Below are 21,389 nucleotides of genomic sequence, written 5' to 3'. Positions count from 1 at the left end.
CGTGGTCCCAGGCAGAAAACGGCTGCACATTATGCAGTCATAGGCGCTTGCTCTCAGAAATGATTGAGATGCTTTAATCCTGAGTAGTTTTCAAGTGCTTTAAAAACAATTCTTACCTCTCTCTTAGGGCCATTAAGATTAGTGACCTTTAAAGGACACAATATTTGCAAAACACCTGAAGCTTCCTGAAGTAAATATGAAAATCACCCACAAGGTAGTCAATTTATGTAAATGATCCATAATAATAATAAAAAAAGAACGTGGCTTGAATTAAGCACAAGGTAAATTCAGCCATTTATTTACTTTATTTGAACAGAAATCGCAAACAATCATCTTACAGGTTTTTTAGTGTCTGTTGCTTCTAAACAATTACTAAAAAAATGATATTTTGCCTTTTTGAAGAGTGGATGGTAAAACTCTACCCACAGAAATAACACTGACCCTAGTATGAGATTAATTTTTACACATTTTCTCGTTCACAGAATGATACAGTCCTGAACTGATTGATGTAGCATATCACTCAGCAGGGGCTGGATGGAGCGGCCTCCAAATATCGTCCTTGGTGATGACAGTTTACTGGGGAGTCTTTGTGTTTATCCTTAAGGTTGTCAATCACCGTACACCTCTTGGTGTTGAGACTCATTTGTGAGTTACAGCGCTGAGAAACACTGTCACATCCCTGACCCGCTTCCTAAAGGCAGGTTAAAAGACGTAACAGGTTACACCAAACACTCAGAAGTTGGGATGCTTATCTGTACTCTGTTCAACAACATCTAAACAGCTTTTGACATAATATTCTGACACTTTCCATTTAGATCTTGTTTGAAAGAGCAAGGGCAGAGGCAATCCGAAGCAAAACAAAAATGTGAGGTGGGAAGAGTAAATATTGAGACTTCTTTGAGCATGAACGATTTAAATTAAATTTGTGGTGAAGGTCTGAAGAGTGCCTTGATGGAAACTCTGGCTAGCTGATAGGAGAGCGACGCCATTTATCATGTCTACCTAAAAAGTGCACAGATGATAAGGGTAGCTACGAGTCTTGTCTATGCCAGCTGTCCTATTTCTCAAGTCTCTAACTAGGTGTAATATGGGAGCTAAGATCCTTTTCTTTTTCTGTTTTTGGTTTGTAAGCAAGTTCCTGTTTTTACAAGTGAGGTTAAAACAGAACTTGCACAAAAGGACAAGCAAGTCGTCTCCTCTTCATAACTCATCCTGTCCACCTGTCATAGCTGGCGCTGCTCCTCATCCCTCAGAGCACCTGCTCACTCATATTGTGATGATGATGAAGGCGTGCAAACTGGGTTAGGTGAAGGAAACTTGGCCTCAGCATCCAGGCTTTCCTCCAAAGTGCCCTGTGGGTGTTGGGGATTCTCTAAAAGGGATTTGATTGTTTCTTCTTCTGCATTCCAGTACTTTATATATATATAATATTGATCCAATGGAAGAACCTGGAGATAAGTGGTGAGATCACTCTCTGAAAAGGGAGAGTAATAGAAATCAGATCATAATGTATATACACTGAAATACTGCAGAGGCATTTAATACTTAAGAGGTGATATGTAAATATATCACTGGAAAGGTTGTGGGGGGTGAATATTTAGTAGCATGTGTTTGACCCTCAATGTAGAAAATATCAGAATATTTACTTAATTAGATTAATTAATTATCTTTCATTGTTGTAGTCACTGTTTTGGTTTTTTGCTCACTTCTGTGGCCTAGATGCCTAAAAGGGTGTCTGGGCACCTGGCGATGCTCAATATTGGTTGCATTAATAGAATTCAAGATATGGATAATAAAATAACAAAAGCTAGCCTCCTAATATAAATATGGAAAGTAATGTAAGGATACAATTAAAAAGAAAAGTGAAGGATTAGTAAGAATCGATATTCAGTCCCTCTCATAATCAAAGATGTATAAACATGAAATATATTTTTGCCTATCAAAGTGACAAACATTGACAAAAATACGAATTTAATTTTAATGGAAGTGTGGGAACTTTACTACTTAAGAGATAAATTCTGGAAAGCAAAATTTTCAGATTTTATCCAAAATCTTCAAAATGTACAATTCTTTGACATATAATTTCCACTTCTAAAAATTTATTTTATGATAAAAGTAAGTAAATATAGATACATATGGAAAGATATGCTTTTCAATATATTCATAATTAAAATAAATTACAGTAGATATAACCTAAATTTTAATCAAAGTGGTTTGAATATATAAAGTGCAGGCATAGCTATGCACAAAACTGAGGAATATTAATTGATGTCACTAGATATTAACAGCCTATCCTTAAATCAAAAAGAATTTTACAAAGCAATATATGTTTATGTGTACATTATGTGTATAAAAAGATGCGAGACTTTCCAATAAACTATCAATAGAGTTTATGTTTAAGTGTTTAGCTAAAAGGTGATTTTACTTCATAATTTCATATTTAGAAAATATTTTAGAGAGCTTATATGCTACATTTTAATCTGATGACATTTTATTTTGGAAAAAAACACACAAAACATATCCTTATTGAACTTTAAGAACTTGAAATCCAATCAGATTTACTACAATCTAAAAACTCTTTTATGAAGAAAAGCATGCAATCTAGAGTTTAGAAAAGGGGATTCAAAGAGCAATGTGTATGCATTTATTTTCAGTCCTCTTAAATGACTCTGACTATGCACATTAATTAATTTTCTATTTTGATTTTCCTGTCATAGATGAATGGATTTATTATGATGGCTTATTTTAATGTCTTTATCAATAATGTTTTCCAACTCTTTTGTTCTCTTTCTAGGGTCATGCCTGCAAGAAAATGGATTGACAAGTTGACGTGAGTGTCTTTTTATACTTTGACTTAATATTATTGATCTCTTGTGAATTTTACCATCCTTAATTAACCAGAACTCCGGGTGAACTAAACACATTGAGTTTCTGATCTATAAAGATGAGTACATTGGTGGCCATGTTACCATGAGAAGGCACTGTCACCATGAGAAGGCCTGCTTCTCACACAGCAAGCAGACTGTCCTGTATACTGTTGCATCACGTGGTATAATTGAGGCCATCCTTTCAGCTACAGTCTTATTGGATGATAGGTAGATTTTAAACTTATGTTATCTGTAGCATGCATAGCATGAAAGTCCTCCTGTGATGTGACTCTCGCCTACCTGTCTAGCCCCATTCCTAAATACACATGGTCCCTGACTTGCAATGATTTGAGTTACAATTTTTTTACTTCAGGGTGGTGTGAAAAGTGATATGCATTTAGTAGAAATTATACTTTGAATTTTGAAGTTAGATGTGTTTCCGGATTGTGATGCACAGTAGGTACTCTCTTGTAATGCTGGGAGTGGCAGTGAGACACAGATCTCAGCCAGTCCCACCATCATGAGGGTAAACAACCAATATTCTACAGGGTAGTCATCGTGTTAGTTGATTTTGTCCACCTGTAGGCCAAGGTAAGTGTTCTGAGCATGTTTAAGGTATGCTACAGTAAGTTGTGATGTCTGGTAAGTTAGGTGTATTACACACATTTTTGACTTGTGGTATTTTCAATTTGCCATGGTTGTATCAAGACATAACCTCATTGTAAGTGGAGGAGCATCTGTGTATTCTGCCCACTCATACCAACTAGTTAAATTTCCTTGATTTCCAGTCAAATGACTCCTTCAGCTTGACTTAACCTCTACTTTCTGCCATCAGTCCTTCTCTGCTAAGCCTTCTTTGATGACTTATGCCAGGTGAGGGTCTGTGTTCTCATAGTTTACTATACACAACTCTAGTGTTGCATCATACTGGTATATTCTGGTTTCCTTGATTCTCTGCCTGCTAGATTCTGATTCCCTAGAAGGAAGGATCTATGTCTGTTATAAAACCTACTAGAACGATCTCAGGTCCTAACCACTTAAGAAATTTTAATACAGGAATGAATGATTGAATGCCTACATGAATGGTAATAAGTAAAATAAAAGGATTGCTCCCTCTCTAAGGATAAAACCATCTTTGTATTCACAGTTACTTAATCTAATTCTGGTTTGAAGAGACAGCGTTGTAATTATGATGATAAATAAGGTAATCAGCACAGTCCTTTAACAAATGACATGCAGCACTTTTTGACTTTGAATGTTTTAATTATTATATCTTTTACTATAGTTATTGCAAAATATTTTAAGCTATAGGAACAAACAACAAAATCAAGTAAATCCTGAGTAGATAATTAATATGTTGTTACTATGTCATAGACATTCTATCGTTTTGTGTTCCTTATATTATCTTTAGGTCATTCCCATAAATATTTACTTGAAGCCCACTATGTGTCAGGTACTATTTTATGAGTTAGGGATACATAAGCGATAAGATCAAAAGAGTACATGGCCTCATAGTATCCATGCTGAGGAAAATGAGGAAACAATCAATAACCAAATAAATAAACATATAAATGATGTATTTTCAGAACATAATGAATAATGCAAAAATCAGTGTGCTATGATGGAGATAACTGAGAATAATTAGTGTTTCTGAATTGGAATAGGTGTTTGGGGAGAGCCTATCTAAAGATGTGATAATTAAATTTTTGACCTAGACAGCAACAGTGTATCTGATTGTGTACAAAACTTCACTTGTCTACCTGATTGTAATTTGGATTTCCTAGTCCTAAACCCACACCTACCTTGAAAATCTCCAAAAAACAATGTTATGGTTGATTGACAAAGAATCCCTTAGAAGATGGAATTTCAAGTTTATACTTGCTCCTTATTTTGTGGATCTTCCAAAAGCTGTCAGATTTCAGGCTTCTTTTGTCTTGACATTCCTCGAAGCATTTTTTTTTTCTCTTTCCACTAATTAATTGGGGACATGTTTGATATTTACCAGTGGTTGTGCCAGACCCATGGGCACAGTGGGATACTTGTCTTTTACATTTGTACTTCTTGTCAAAAACAAACAAACAAATAAAACACTGAAGTTGTTGAAGCAAACCACTGTCTCTCCAGCTTTAGTGCAAAATATGCCTTCAAATTGCCCAAAGACATTCAGGTTTGTTACATCTTTTAAATGATATTAATATTGCAGTTCTATTTTACACACGCCTTGTGTCCTTGTATAAGACATGAGCAGGTCGGTTATCTATTCAATGAAAGTATATGAATTATAAATTGTATGCCGTGGTATATCATATAAGGCAAATCAATGATTTAATTTAGTAAGCATTTTTTAGTTTATTTTGTGTGTAATATGTTTGTCTTCTCCAACATATGGGTTATTTATAAGAGTGATTCTTAGATATGGAAGCCTTCTCACAGTCTAACTCTTCATAATTTAGTGATGTTGCCATGAGGGAGACTTGAGAGAGAAGGATGAAGCCACATGCAACAAAATGACATCCAGCAAGTGGCACATTTCCCACTGCTTTCCAAACACTGTCTCTGTTGTCACACATCCCAGTTACTCTCACACACACACACAAAAGGTGAAACAAAACACAGAAGCACAAACATACACACAAAAGAACAGGGAACACACACACGCACATACACAGGGTTGCACACATACCATTAATGCACAGGTTTAAAGAGATTAAAGCATAGCTTCTTATTGCAGCTTAGACAACTATTGTAGCAGTCTTTAGACCTCTAAAGTTTTTAAGTGATAAATTCCTTGATGGTTTCTTCAACAGCTCTTAGAAGAGCCTCATTCCTTCTCCACTCTAACACTTAGAGATATATTCCTCTTCCTCTTAATTTGACATTTAATCACTTTAACCACGTCTGACATCTCTTGCGTTGATATCTTGAAGTGTTATAAAAATGGTTTATTTCCCTCGGCAGATCTTTATATTGTCCTTCTTTCTATCCTTAGAGCCCTCAGAGCTTCAGAGAAGTTCAGTGCATGTCACTTGATGCTTCTCAGTTTCCTTGTCAATTGTTTGAATAAAAACATACAAATAAATATGTATAGGATTACAAATTTTAATAATCAATTGATGAGGACAGCAAAAGGTTAAGGAAGTCTCATCTAAAGAAGTAACACTTAAGTTGAGACCAGGTGGGGAAAGAACATTCCAGGTAGGCTAAAGAGCAGGAAATAAACAAAACCAGTATGGCTAGGGATCAGAGAGCAGGAGGCGATCTTCCAGTGATAATCCTGGAGGAGAATTCAGAAGACACCTTATGTGGGTATTTGGAGGACAAGCTATAGAGTTTGAATTTTATTCCAAGTATTCAAAGATAAAATGAGGCACACTAAAATTCTGAAGAGTTTATTTGAGCAAACATTGATTCCAATCAGGCAATGCCAAACCAGAAGTGGTCAGAAGTATTCCACCCATAGAAGCTAGGGAGCAAGGTTTTTATAAAGACAGGGAAGCAAAGCAAGGAAAATATTTGATTAGCTATAGCTTAAGGGCTTGTATTGTTTGGGAAAGCCTAGTTGGTTGTTTGTGATTGGTTTTCTTCTTCACCTGGAGGCATTTCCAGGAGTTCACGCTAGCTTAGGTGACCAAGGCATTAGAGCCCCCTCAGTCTAGTGCCTCCTTGTTTGGTGATTTTTATATAAACCTAATGGGAAACCAGTTAAGGATATTATGGAGGAGAGTAGAATTTCATATGGTAAATGATGCCACATCATTTTTCCCTTTGATCAAGTTCTACATTGCTTCCAGGTTAACCAACTGCAAACACTGTTTCTGTTTCACTTTGTTCCGAGTTATCATTGCAATCACTGCTCTCCAAGGAGAGCTTGCTGTGTGCATCTAACATATATTATCACATTGATCCTTATTGTCACCATAAAAACTCTGGTGATGGAGGGATTAATAGTCTCACCTTAAAGATAAGGAAACTCAGGGCTGGAGACATTAAATAGCGTGCCATACACATCCCAGCTTTGTCTGACCCCAAAACTCAGTATGAGACATTGTCTACTCTCCTCCACAAAGCACACTGTGTCCCTCTTGCTACCTCAATCACATTTGAACTCATAAATGTCTTCTTTAAAACCTTTCTGACTATGTTCATATATCCACATTGAATCCCTTCTATTACCATCAAAAAAACACCCTTTCTTTGATCTTTTTCTTTTCCCCACTCATCTCCATCTGCAACCCCTCACTGTGTGTACCATGCTTATTATGCTACTTTGGAAGATGATATACTAGAAAGGCTGCTGGTCAGCGGAAAAACTCAGTTTCAGTCCCAACTCTTCCACTAATTGGGCCTCACTGAGCCTTACAAAGTTATCTTTAAAATCAGAATGGTAATGTCCTGCTTACCTACGCCTCAAGAATGAAGTGAAGAGTCCATGAAATGTGCATGGAAATTTTCTTTTAACTCTAAAGGATATATTATTTTAGACCCTTTTGAAGAAATATATATGTATTGTTTTACACGTTATTTTGTATCTTGTTTTAGACTCTTCCCTTAGCCAGGAATGGTTTCCCCCATCCTCCTTCTGTCCAAACACTACCATTTCCAAGAATGAGAGCAAGGAAATTCTATGAACACCAAAGCTTTTGTCTTTGAACTTAACTGCTATTTTCCTTGCATGCATTCTCATGTCCGTACCTAATTAAGAACAAATTATTATATGTTCTGGTGTTTTTCATGTGTTTAGATCATGTGTGACTATCATTGTTGCAAAATCTGTAGAAGGGTCATATTTTCCACTGTCTGCCATAGTGCTGCCAGAAGAGCATGAACTCTCTTTGCCTCAGTTTTCTCATCTTTCAAATGGGATGATTAATTACATCTTCCTCCCTAAGTGATGAAATTTACGTCAGGAAAATCATGGGTAACGCAGTGGCTGGCTTTCTTTCTGTTAACTATTACCATGATCATCCTTCTTGTCATAAATATCGTGGTACCTATTTGTGTGTACCTCATTATCATTAATTTCCTGGAAGCTCAGTAATGTGTGTTTGCTAAATAATTAAATATATCATCTAGTCCTTAGGATTTTTGTATGCAATATATCCACTTTAAGCAATTGAACTGATCAGATTTTCTATAATAGCTATTTCTAAGGAGCTTAAGGTAAACAGTAGCCAGGATGCCTGAAGCCTTAGATGAAAGAGGTTGCATTCTGTTTTGTCAGCTGACAATGCTATTTTCCACAGAGTAAAGTAGTATAAATTATTTTTAATGACCTTTATCACTATATAATTTTTGTATTCAATAACTTAAAAGTCATTACTTATATCAAGTCTTATTTTTCATGGATTATAGAAATAGACCAGCTGAAGAAGTGGAGCTAAAGGTTGCATTATTGGTTGATTTGCTAGAGGTAAATGGTGGCTGAATAAAAGAGCAAGCTTCTTTTTGTCGAACTGTGAAAGCAGAGAACAGATTGCTCCCACATAGCTATGTAAAGAATGTACCTGCAAATAATTTAGGTTGCCACCCTCAACTTCTGAAATTTTTAAACTAAATATTAAGTATTTTATGGTACCATGGTACATTCATCACATACTTTACATTATGAATATTTTGAATCCTCTTACCATAGATAATAATAGGGAAGATATTAGGGATAACATATTAAGTACTTTAAAAAAGGAAGACTTTGGAAAACACTTTACTAAAATTTATATTCTGTTGGAACTAGAGTAATAAATTTAATTTAAGAGGATTTAATCATGTCAGTTCTTATTTACATTCATGGGATTAAACTGATTGCTGGATTTGAGAAAGGAAGGTTTTTTGTTGCTGTTTTAAGGACATTGTGAACATAACTTAGCTTCTAGCTATTTCATAATTGAAGAGTTCAGTTCATTAAGCAGATTTGCCTTTAGAGCTAGTGTGACAGAGCCTACCATCACTTTAGAATTTCTTAGAACACTGAGGTCAGCTTAGCCGAGGAGCTCTTTGAAACTTTTAATTTTTTAAGTCTTCAAATTTGTTCAAGACTTGAGGCACAGGTGGATAGTAAGAACAATTTAACTAAAGCTTAAAATTATCTTTCCTTCTCCTTTTCATTGTCTCTGACCCTCTCTTTCCTCTTTCTTCTCCTTCCCTCTTTTCTACAAGGAACTGCAGGACATCAATAGACACATAACACAGAAATAGAGATACTATAACGTAATAACGTTGTCCATAACGTTGTCCATGCCTCACTGGCAAGAGTCCACTGGAAGTGTAACTGATTTACCCTGATTTTGTGCATGTTCTTCATCCTGTCCCCCAGCGTGGACTGAAAGCATGTGCTAATAAATGCCATTACTTGAGAATGGATTTGAGGGTCAGACTGCCTGTCATCAAAACAAAATTGTTCCAATCCATAGCTGTGTAATACTGGACAAGTGGTTTTACCTCTCTCTCCACTTCCATTTTCTAAGCTGTATAGTGAAGGTCGTATTTGTGTCTACATTAGGGGTTTTGTGAGTATTAAGACAATCTATGTAACCTTTTAAACCCGTGTTCTAAATGTAGTGTGTGGTCCATAAACAGTCACCATTCTTATAATATTCTCATTTGTATTATTACTATATAAGAAACACCATTAAGGAGGTGGAAATTTCAGAAGACAAGATAGCCTGCTAAGAGGAGTCAGATTAAAAAGGTAGCATCTCTAAACTTTAGTTTCCTCATCTGGAAAATTAAGAATAATTATAGTGTCTACTTCAGAGTCATCTTAAGGATTCACTGAAATAATGCATTAAAGCATTTCATCCAGTGTCTTGAATGTAGTAAACACTTGAAAAATGGTAGCTGTTATGATGATGGTAGTGGTAAATAAAACAACGTAGAATTTAGGTTATCAGTAGATGGACCTGGTTGTAATCTTCAGACTAGAGGCGGTGAAACACTTGAAGGGAATGCTACATCTTTCATTAAATCTCACAAAAACATCAAGAAAATTGTGATACTTGTCTACTTAAAACCCCTAAGCCCTTGCCATTGTTGTATGGCAGCGTTTCCTAAGTTTGCCATTTAGGTAAAGCTTTCACATAGTTTTGGTATATAGTACACTTCTTGACTTTGTCCCCTCTTAAGGAACAATGTTCAAGCATTCCATGTTGGTGCCTGAGTTTTTCCAAACGCACACAAAAATAAATTTGTAACTGTGAGAGTTAAAAATCAGATCATCTATGCCACCAAGAAATATCTTGCATGATGGTATGTGTTCCATTTTGGAAAAAAAAAAACTGAAACTAACACTTACTAGTTACTACCATTACTACTGCAAGTCAGATCTCATGAAGTGAAGTGGTGAGGAGGAGAGAGACCAGTCGTGATGAATTCAGTTATTTTTGTTTTGTTGTCTGCTATGGTTGTTTGTAGGTTCTCAAACCCCTGTCCCTCCATAGGCAGCTTTTCAATCCTGGGAAACTTTTCACTTAATATTTATGGCAAGTTGATCTAAGATCTTAACATTTTACAAACAGCTCAGACACTTTAATAAAGTTTTACTTATCTCATTTATTATGCATATATATATACATATATATGTATATATATGTATATATATATATATATATATATATATATATATATATATATATATATATATATATCTTATCATTGGTATGGATAGTGTATGCATTTGTGTGCATTTATTTAATTATTGTATTGTTTTAGTTTATTTTGCATAGGTTAATGAAATCAGGATGTCATACACCTAAATATAGGTCTTAGGTCTCTGTAGAAAACTCGAGTAAAGGACTGGAGTTTGTGTTTCTAAAGACCAACTCCTCCCAATTCCTTTTTTTTTCTTTCTCTGTTTTGTTTTGTTTTCTCCTTAATACCTCTTGAAAAATGGAGGTAAAGTTAAGTCATTCAGCTCAAATGGTTCAGGTAATTTTCTCACCTTAACACTTCAAATTGAGATAGAGACTATTAATTGTTACAACTCCTAGTAGCCGGAGAGATAAGAAAAATGTACTGAGACCAGGACGAGCATAAAACAGCTCATTAAGGCACTCTCCAGAGTCTGCCCACTCTCTGCTCTGAGTTTCAAGGTGCTTTTATTACACACCTGTGTGATTTTCAGCGTTGCACTACCCGAGCTCTGCAGAGACATCAGTGCGTCTGAACTCCCTCTGAGCTTTGGGTCAGCTTTTCATTTCACACATCATTCAACTCCTCGCTCCAGTGACTCTGAAGAGCCAATAACCCACCTGATTCTGTGTGCACATGAGCACCAATCATTTGAATTCATACTTTGGAGAGGTGGGGATTGTAATACAAATTCTCAAAAACCATACACGTTGGGAGCTGTTCTGGTGGATTCTATCAGAAATCACCTCAGAAAGTGATTACATTTTGGAGTTGGAGCTAGAAAACAGATTACTTTAGTTACTGACCATCTTCACAATTATAATGTTTCCTTGATTGAGCTTTTCTTTTCAGGGTCTGAATATGTAATTGGACTTGAGTTTACAACAAACCAACATTATTTTCCTTAAATTCAAAGCATCCTTTTTGGACAAGTTGCCTGAAAGTGGCAGTCTATTTGAGAATGAAGAGAAAATCCATCTTTAATCTTAAATTGTCCATTGCCTAAAAGTATTCACGTGCCCTAATATTTAAAAGTTAATATTTCCAAATTTGGGATTGTCTACCTGATGCCACACTGATAGTTTAAAATTAAACATAAAAATTAATACTAATAAGGTTTTAAACCCAGCAAGCTAATAGTGGGACCAATTTCTGATTTAAAAAGAAGCTAAGTTAATAGTTAAGCATTTATGAGAAATTTTTACTCTATGTTGGGTTAATAAACTCAGTGATAATATACGTGGAACTACTGTTACACTTTGATGAGCTAGAAAAATAGAAAATTTAAAGATAAATAAATATTAGCCATATTTTGATCTTAAAATGTATTTGAAATTGGGTGTGATAGGGAGGAAAAATAATTTTCTCTCTATCTTTCTAGATTCTTGTTGAGACCCCCCCCCACCCCAATAATAAAAGACAGAGTAACAGGAGAAATAAAAAACAGGAGTGTAATAACATGTATGCCTCCTGTGTATATGGGAGAGACCCAAGAAACTGATGAACTCCCCAAATGGCAAGTCACCATCTTAAATACCATCTCCAGCTAAAGACAGAAGATGTTGAGTGAGAGGGAAGGTTAGTTGTGAGAGGTGACCAGGCAAAGCACAGTAAGTAAAGGAGGGTGGTTACACAGATTTAAGTCGCTCCTTTCTCCATTAATAAGAATTTCTGCAGATTTAGTTGTCCTTCTCTACTTGGAGCAAAGAGGGAGAGAAAGTTTTACAATTGTAGATTTCCCTTAATAAATATGAATGTTTCATACAAAGGGTAGTTTCTACTTAGTTTCAGAGCTTTTCCTGTGTCTGCTGTGTTTTGTTTTGTTTTGTTTAAATTAGTTGGCCAAAGAGGTATATTTTTTGGAGGGAAGGGGCAAATTCTGCTCCCCTTTAGTGAATAATGTTGAGAGAACATTTTATGTAGCTCTCTGAATATCTTTTATGTTGTCAGACTCAATGTATCTACACAATGGCTATTGTTTAGTTTTTCCTTGCTAAAAGAACCCTGAGTTTATTCATGAATTGGGAGACCATTCCTTTCATGGAATCTTTTAGCCCTAAGTAATAAATGTTGATTACACTAGAGAACCAATCCCAGTGAACCCAACTTAATGGTAGTAATATGTTTAGGTAGGAGAATGCGCTACATCACAGGCCACTTAGATATAAATGTTTTGGGGATTTTCTTTGGGTGTGGGGTGGGGTGGGAAATGATAGTAAGAAATTTTCCCTTCCCCTAAAATGGAGGCATGGGAATAGAACATAAGCCTCCTTGACCTTGGACATTAAAGTTCATAATATGACGCTTAGAGCTGCCGTAGTCATGTTGTGAACACATTGCTGAACACTGTGCTAGAATAATCCACCTCCAGAATATATTTTATATGAGATAATAAATTTCCTACTGTTGAAGTAACTTATAGTAAGATTTTCTGATAGCCCAAACTGAAGGCATACTAATTTCCTTTGCCTTCAAGATTTTGAATCAGTCATTTTATATATAGTATTTCTTCCCTGTGTCTGCATTAGTCAGGTTAAGCTGAATAAACCAAAGTTTATTTCCATCTATATGAATTCTGCTGTCATTCCAGTGGATTTCCAGGTAAAGTCTAAGTATTTACTTAAGGATTCATTATTCTTCTATGTTATGGCTCTGCCATCTTGATGGATGGTTTTCAGTTACTGAATGAGCAGATGAGAAAGCTAGGGTGTCACCCAAAAACTTTTTACTGCCTCAAAATGATAGTGACTTACATCCACAGTCCATTGGCCAGAGCTAGACACATAACCCAGACCAATCACAAGAAGCTGGGACGTGTAGGAGAGTTCTTGGGTATTCGGTGAGCTTTAAAATCCTTCATTACAGTGAATTCTGTCTAGATTTAGAGTTGTTAGATGTAAGAATTAGGAAATTTACTTATCTTACTACATAAAAATAAGAAAGAATGCTCCTGATTCTCTTTAGTTTTTTAATCATTTGGGGGGGAAATTGAAAAGATTTAATTTTAATTACAAAGGAAACATTTTATGAATTAGAATAGGAGAACAGACAAACTATAGGGAACTGCACCTGTGTCTAGCAGAAGTTTCATAATGGTAGTGTCGACATAAGAATGTCCAAACCTGTGAAGAATTTTTATAAGATTTTATTTGAACCAAACTGACTATAATGCCTGGAAGCAAACTCGTAAATGCTCGCTAGAATGACAGATTTGCAGTTTCTTTTGTACATTTGGAATTAAGGAGAGAAGTAAAGGAAGATTACATCAAGGTGGAAAAGCAAGGTGGGGATTGGGCTACAGGATATTTAACAAGATCATATGCTCTCTTAAGGGTGGATATGTTTCCCGTGGATATGGCAAAAGAGGCATTTCAAAAGTGTGTTAACCTAGATACACAAAAACAATGGACAAGGCTTGCTTAAGGAAAAGATAAACCTTTTACTAAAGAAGTTATAGGCCTGAAGGGTGGCTATCCACCATGACCTGCCCAGTTAGGAATTTATGATCAGATCACTCTGTGAGGTTACTTTCGGTTAGATATATTACAGTGCCCCTTTTCCATCCACAGTGGGACTGGTTCAGAGCATGAACACTAGAGTTCAGTGGACCTGTGTTTGTGTGCCAGCTTGTTTACCCACTAGCTGTGTAATTTAGGGAATGATGTTAAAGTATTTGAGCTTGGACTACTCATGTGCAAATTGGGAATAATATTAAAAATTGATTCTATAGAGCATTAAAGAAAATGTGCTTGACTTGTATAAAAACATACTGTATATGATAAATATTATTTTATATGATATTATAAGAATAGGTGTAAAATAAATCCATCAATAACCTTAACAAAATCTTGAGTAGCCAATGTGTCATAGCTATCTCTGTGGTGTGTTTTCCAACACACCAAGTCATTCTCTAGTTCTCAGTAGACCATGCCTGCGTGTCCCATAAATTTAACTCAATTCTGACACTATCCCCCTAGAGAGAGTGTCATATCCCACAGATGAAAGGTCAGTCCCACAAGACTACTCCCACTTCAGGCACCAATTGCAAGTCCAGTTTGTCACCTGAAGTAACAAACTGCTATAAATCAGCGGTTCCCACAAACCCTCTCCTTGGTTCAGTTAATTTGCTCTGGTTCACAAAACTCAGAGAAAAATGTATTTATGTTTAGCAGTTTATTATAAAGGTTATGATAAAGGATACAGAAGAACGGTCACATAAAGAGGTACATGGGATGAGGTCTGGAAGGTTCTGAGCACAGGAGACTCTCTCCTTTTTAATAAAACTTTAATCTCCAGCTCATACGCTACAGGTAGGGCTGAAAGTTCCAACTCGCTATTCACTTAGTCCTTCTGGCAACCAAATCCGTCCTAAGGCTATCTAGTTGCCCAGCCATAAGTCACCCTGTTGGCATAAACTCAGATGTGATTGACAGGGGCTCGTTATGAATAATATACACTCTTATAACTCAGGAAATACAAAGTCTTTAGGAGATCTGTGCAAGGATTGTGACATAAAGACCAAGTATATTGCTTATTATACCATACCAACAGCATTTTCTTTAATTCTTTAAGTTTGTTATTCAGTATGTATATAGTATATTTAAAATGCAGACTAGGTAGAGCTAATAAATGTGTCATTTTTGCAAGCAAATTGCCCATTCATTCTTAAGCAAACTTTTTCTTTTCTGTTGTCCATGTTTGGTACTTCATGATATCACAATTTTGTCAGTGGAAAGAAGGTAGCAAAAGGCACTTAAGTATATTTATGCTAATATTAAGCAATTACAGCAAATGTAATGCCATGGCAATAAAGCATGGGAGATTTTCTCAATAAGTAAAATTTTAGATTATACATTCTTCTGCATTGTATTTCCCAACTTCTGCAGCACATCCATAAGAAATAATACGAAAGAGATTCTGTGATACTGATATTTTAAATGCAGTCTAGCATTAATAGCACACCTATTTTTCAATGATAATTGTGTCAAAATTAGCTACACTTTCATATTTTAAATTTGCAGAGAGTAGGAATAGCTTGAGTATAAAAGATCTATTAATCCTTTTATATCACTGGAGACCAACTTTTGCCTTTAATAAATCGCATGTGTATTGTGTGTGTGTGTGTGTGTGTGTGCGCGTGCGTGTGTGTGTTTGGTGTTGGTGGCATGGTTAATTAGAAGACAGGAAGTCGTGCCCACTTCCCTTTTAGCAGCTCTCCATGCATTCACCAAATGGCTGTTGAACTCTGGTCATGTGCTGAAAACTGGGCTAAGCACTGGTGACAATGGCAAGGAGGGCAAATACATTCTGTGGTTTTGATAAGTGTAAAGTTGAGCAGCACAGGTCAATATTAAATAAATAAAATCAATAAAGTGTGATCAGTGTTGTAGCACTGCAACATGTTACATGAATATCTGATGATGAGACCTAGTGTAGGTGAGTTTGAGGAGCTTTAAGTGAGGAACTGCAATTTAACCGAAGAACAAGTAGGAGATAGGTAAGCAAAAAATAAGTCGGAAAACCATACCCACACCTTAACACATCCCTGTTCTGAGACCCTGAGTCATACTTTTGTTATATATGTGTGTTCAGGGGTTTTGTCTGGGCATGTGGTGGAGGGAGTTTCAACAAAACTGAGTGATTAACATCTGCAAGGATCTTCCACCATTATCTGAAAAGATTAATTCTTAGTTCCTTTGTGTTTTGTTATCTGCAAAAGAAACACATTCAGCATTGAAGTGGATATGTGTTTGTGTGCTCGCTGTGTAGCCTGGGGGGTGTTTCTAGCCAAGAAGGTATTCTTGGTTCAAACAGTTAATCAACACATATTTATTAAAAGTTTGCCTCTGTTAGTGCTTTTGTGGGCCAGAAGAAGGAGATACCGTGGCAGATGACTAGCAGGAGCAAACAGACTAGGGGAAAAGCATTGGCGAAAGAACGTTGACTGGTTCATGAAACACAGCATACATCTACTGTGCATAGCTGAACTGATGTATTGGAGTAGAGAAGTAGAAGATTAACGAGAAGAGTAATGATAACCAACAGCTGAATGTTGCTCTAAAACAACAAAAAACACCTATTCACAACTGTTTTCTGTTTTGATCTTCATGTCACGCCACCTTAAATCCAGTCCTTACGCTTTTGCATAGTGGAAGCTTATGCATTGGCATCTGTTGCAAATCTACCGTTAATTATGGTTGTGTCCTTAAGCATGACACTTAGAGCATCTTGGCCTTCAGTGCCTTATCTATAAATGAGAATGCAACTCACCGGACCCAGCAGATTTACTAGGCTTTCTATGAAGGGAAAAGGAATCCAAAGAGCTCATCCTGTACACACACAACTCATTAAAGACAAAAGTTGGTCTTTGATGATACAGAAGGAGGATTAACATAGTAAGGTAAGAAATTGTTCTTTGTCTTTCCAGAATCCTTCATGTTAAATGGAGGGGTTAGGAGGCTTAAGGAAGGGACTTGATAAATATACACTAGTCAATACAAAATTACTGAAGGTAAATTAATTAGGATGCTTTCAATTTTATAACAGAAAGGAAGAAAGAAAGGGAGGGTGGAAAAAAGAGAAGGAAGAAAGGAAGAAAGAGAGGGAGGTAGGGCAGTGAAAATTAAAATAACTTAAATGTGACCCATGTTATCTTAAGTAATAAAAAGTCTGAAAGCAGCCTAATCCAAGGGATGATAAGTATCGATAGATTTGAGAAAATGGAGGAAAGAGGAAGCTTCCAGAAACAGAAAGTTTTGAGGGTTAACAGGATGATGGTATCATAGATAGAGATCAGAAGTTTGGGAGAAGAGCACATTTTCTTGATAAATGCATGATTCTGGACACATCTATGTTCAATATATGCTAAATCAACGCTTTAATAGGAATTTAAGTTTTAAAAGCAAGGCATGATACTATTTTTCCACAAGAAGAACACTGCATATTTGAGATCTGTTTTGAATTATTTTAATGATGTAAAATATTCATATTTTTATTTTCAAAACAGAAAAATTAAGGTCCACTCCTCTTGTAGAATAAACTATGAAATTTAGTTTATCATTCTTTCCCATACAATTCTTATCTAGGGCAACCAAGAATCAATAATACAGAAGTTTTGGATGTTTGTAATAATGTTTTCAAGCTCAGCAGTATTGGCAAGCACATTTCTAACCACCAACTACTAAACTAATCATGATTAATTAAATTTATGTACTAAGGATGCGTGGTGCTCTTTGCTATCGAGAAGGCACTTTCATTCAGCATAAGCAATATTAAGAGACTAGTGCATTGGAGTTCAAAAACAAATCAAGTAAGATCTTATTCATACTAAGTTTATAGCTGGAGACAGAAAAACAAGAATTCACGATGATCCACTGTCCTGAGTACTTGGATGCATGGGTGAGCCTACAACAGCACATCTGATCCTTGGAGTAAATTTGTGGGTTAGATTAAGGCAGAGAGTTTAAGTAAGTTGTCCAGTTGCCATGAGTTTGTAAGAGCAGCATTTAACTCTCTATCTTCTAATCCAAAGTCTGTATTTTTCTTAATAACTTCTCATTATTTGAAAACTAGGAATCTATGTATAGAACATGAAGCGCATATATTTTTAAGGGTATTATATAAACACTCAAATTCCCTGCTCCATTCTTTCCGCTAAGGTGTCTGTATTAATTCACACGTGTTATCCATCAAACCACAAACCCAGCCACGGTCCCAATCTATCTCGAGAAAACCTCCCCCATTAGCCACATAGAGGCTTACACCATGTCTATCACAAACCCAGAGGTCCTGGGTGACCTTGAATCGCCAGTCTGGACTCCTCTCCTCTCACTGTCATTTCCGGTTTTGTATGTGATCACTCTACCGTTCATATAAATTGGTGTGCCAACTTCCTAGGTTCCTTCTCTGCCAACCAAAGGAGATTCAATTAGTTGTCCTTTTCAGGTCATAAATAATTTCATTGCACCTTTCTCTAAAGCAAATGACGCCAGCTAGCCCTAGAGTCCCAAAAGTTGGGGACCAAGAGGAAGCAATCTGTTCATGATTTTTAGAAGTCAGGATCAACCTGTGGTCGCCCATCCTAGTCAGAGATGTTTGCATCAATGTAGGCCTCATCTCCAGTGAATGTATGTTTTCTGTGTTTTAATAGGAATATGGGGTGTTCCTCTATAATGTAAAAATAATTGTAAACATGGAAACGTCTCAGCCTCAAAGTAATATGCCTGAGCCAGTTCTTGGCCTGAATAGGTCATCATAGCTGTGCTGATTGCCAGGGTAAAACCCACATGTATTGCTGCTAAAAGCTGTTCAAATATTTCATAAAGAATTCTAGTGGAAAATGTTTGCAGTACATTTAATTCATATATATATATATATATATATATATATATATATATACACATATATATACATATATATATATATATATATATATATATATATATATATATATGAAGAGTGCAGCATAGATTTTCTGACTGGCATCAAATCATGCAACAATTTTCTGTACATGACATTTTCCAGTTACTCAGGTTGGTAGCATATGCTAAGTGTGTTTGTGTATAGGATGCAGTGACAATTGTGCATATACAAAGATACTCTAGGAAGCTATAAAACATAATATGCAAAAAGGATAGAACATGAATATAGAGGGGAAAAACAGGATACACATTGATTTTAGTCTGCTCCCAGCACCTCTTTTTCTAAGAAGTTCATTGTCCCTCTCTAATTTCATTATTGCAGCAGGGACAGCCGTATTACAGTGTGCTCTCCCCCTCCCCCCACCCCTGGCCAGAGTAGGGATTGATCTTGCAGGAAAACATATGGTTCAAAACTGGCTGATATTAAAAATGCCCTGGCTACCAGCACCCCTGAGCCAGTCGAAATGGCTGATTCAGTGGTTGGGAGCCAACCCCAAGCTGAACCTGTGAGACATGTCATCAAGATTTCTGCACTTGGGCCCAAAGAACTGGAACAGTGATTCCTTGGGTACCCAAATGATAAGATGTGAAATAAGGGAGCCATCCATGGCCATGTGCCCTCCTTCGTGAACTAAAATGAAGAAGACGCTCTACAGATGCAAGGGGCTGAATGAGGAGATATGTGGAAAGGAGCAGAGGAAGATGAAGACAAAAGGTGTTCTGTGAATTCTCGGAGTCATTGGTTTCTGAATCCAAGAATCTCAAACATTTTTTTTTTCCTTTTTGAGCAAACCAGTTTTAATTGAGCAGCTGTGACTTTGACCAAACAAATGTTAAGTTGACTGTGTAGGAAGCGCAGCAAAGTGAACTGAACAAATGTGTTGCTCAGAGGAAGATCTAATAGTTGGAAATGCAGCAATGATTGTAAAAGTCTCACTGATCAGGAGACTTAACCCAAATTCTGTGGTGCCACCTTTCTGGTGCCACTGCGTTCTCAGCTACTTCTCTAGACCCAGGTTAGCTATCTAAACTGTAAAACACCCTCTGTGGAAAAACCAGAAAATGATTCTCAGATGACATCAGATGTCTACTTCATTAAAAAAAAACAGAAAAAAACATTAAGACCAAAAGGACAGGGGACAGGCAGACTAAATAATACCAGGTCTAGATGGTTGACTTTCCACACTTCCCCAGAGCTGACTGCTGTATTATTCTATACAGCTAAGTCTCTTTTCACTCTGTTCTTCCTCTTGCTCCTGATCCAGGCCTGTTATCACAGGATTTAACGTTCTTTCCAACCCCATATATTTGTAATCAGGAAAATAGAAAAAAGTAAAATGAGTAGGGATCTGGGATTTTTCTGAAGCTGAGTCATCAACTTTCAAGATCTATGGCCTTTAGAGATGAGCTTCAAGTAGGCAAGGGTATTTATAAATCCTCACTTTCATTCTGTCTATATTAGAAAAAAATGGGCTCATGGTAGTTGGTTCACTAAAACTCTTGAGTATAGGCTTTTCAGTGACAATATTTAGTATAATTTACCAAATATATGTGAGTATATGTAGGCATATGTATGTTTTATTACCAGTTTTAAAGATTTTGTCATTTTAATTAAGATGTCTGAGAACTACTAACTTCAGATAAAAAGTATTCTGGACAATTCCTCATTTCAGTCTTCCCCCACCTTTTTTTTTCTTATTACTTTGAATTGGTGGGGTTCATTCCTGAGTGATAATAGATGATTTTGCACCCTGTTAGTAAAGGCAAAAAGCCTTCATTTGTTAATTAGTTTGTTGTTTCTCTTCAGGCAATTATTTTCTAGGATTTCAGCCAAACTGGTCCAATTCCAGGACTCTTAAGCCAAGGTCAAGGAGACTGACTAAGAAAGGTCACTGTGTGACCCTAATAATCATGATATAACTTGTGATTTACTCATGAATTTTTGTCTAGTTGTGAACCACTTTGTCTGAAATCCAAAGTGAGCTGATTGGGTGGGTGATAAAGAATAATTTGGTAGGTTCTCATGCAAAGGTCAACATAGGAACACATTGGAAACATCAATGGTGAAGAATAAGATACGGGAGAAGTTACTAAGTGTTGAGGGATGGGAGGAAGACAGATGGGCAGGGAATTATGAGTGTCGAGTAGGAAGGCAAGCTGAGCTGTTTGGCCATCCTGTAGGTCATAAGGCTGCAGAAGAAAGGACTTGTGCCTGCAGATGGCAGTGTGCGTATGGCATGAGAAGTGTCTTGTTCTGGTGTGCTAAAGGATGGATGCAATGTGTTGACCAAAAAATCATGACTAAGGTAGGCAGGTTTGCATTCTTCAGAATATATACGTATGTTGCTGGAGAAGGCAAGAATGGGTTAATTGGGAAGAATAAAATGTATCTAAAATGTAGTGCCTCCTGGACACAGTGTAATTGGCTCCTACTGGCCCACCAGCGCCACCTGCCAGTGCTGGCGTCGTCAGGGAATGG

At 36.5% G+C, this 21,389-nt stretch overlaps 1 long non-coding RNA gene across 1 annotated transcript in view; it reads left to right on the top strand.

The window, feature by feature from the left end:
* LOC141570517 (uncharacterized) overlaps positions 1–21,389 on the top strand; it is a 712,144-nt gene that overhangs the window by 234,891 nt on the left and 455,864 nt on the right. The window contains exon 5 of the long non-coding RNA XR_012494572.1: positions 2,795–2,830. This is a non-coding gene — a long non-coding RNA (uncharacterized LOC141570517). The remainder of the gene's footprint in view (positions 1–2,794; positions 2,831–21,389) is intronic.

This window comes from Rhinolophus sinicus, linkage group LG03 (genome assembly GCF_036562045.2).
Source record: "Rhinolophus sinicus isolate RSC01 linkage group LG03, ASM3656204v1, whole genome shotgun sequence".
In the NCBI taxonomy this organism is placed as follows: Eukaryota; Metazoa; Chordata; class Mammalia; order Chiroptera; family Rhinolophidae; genus Rhinolophus; species Rhinolophus sinicus.
This window is presented reverse-complemented; position numbering and strand designations above follow the sequence as displayed.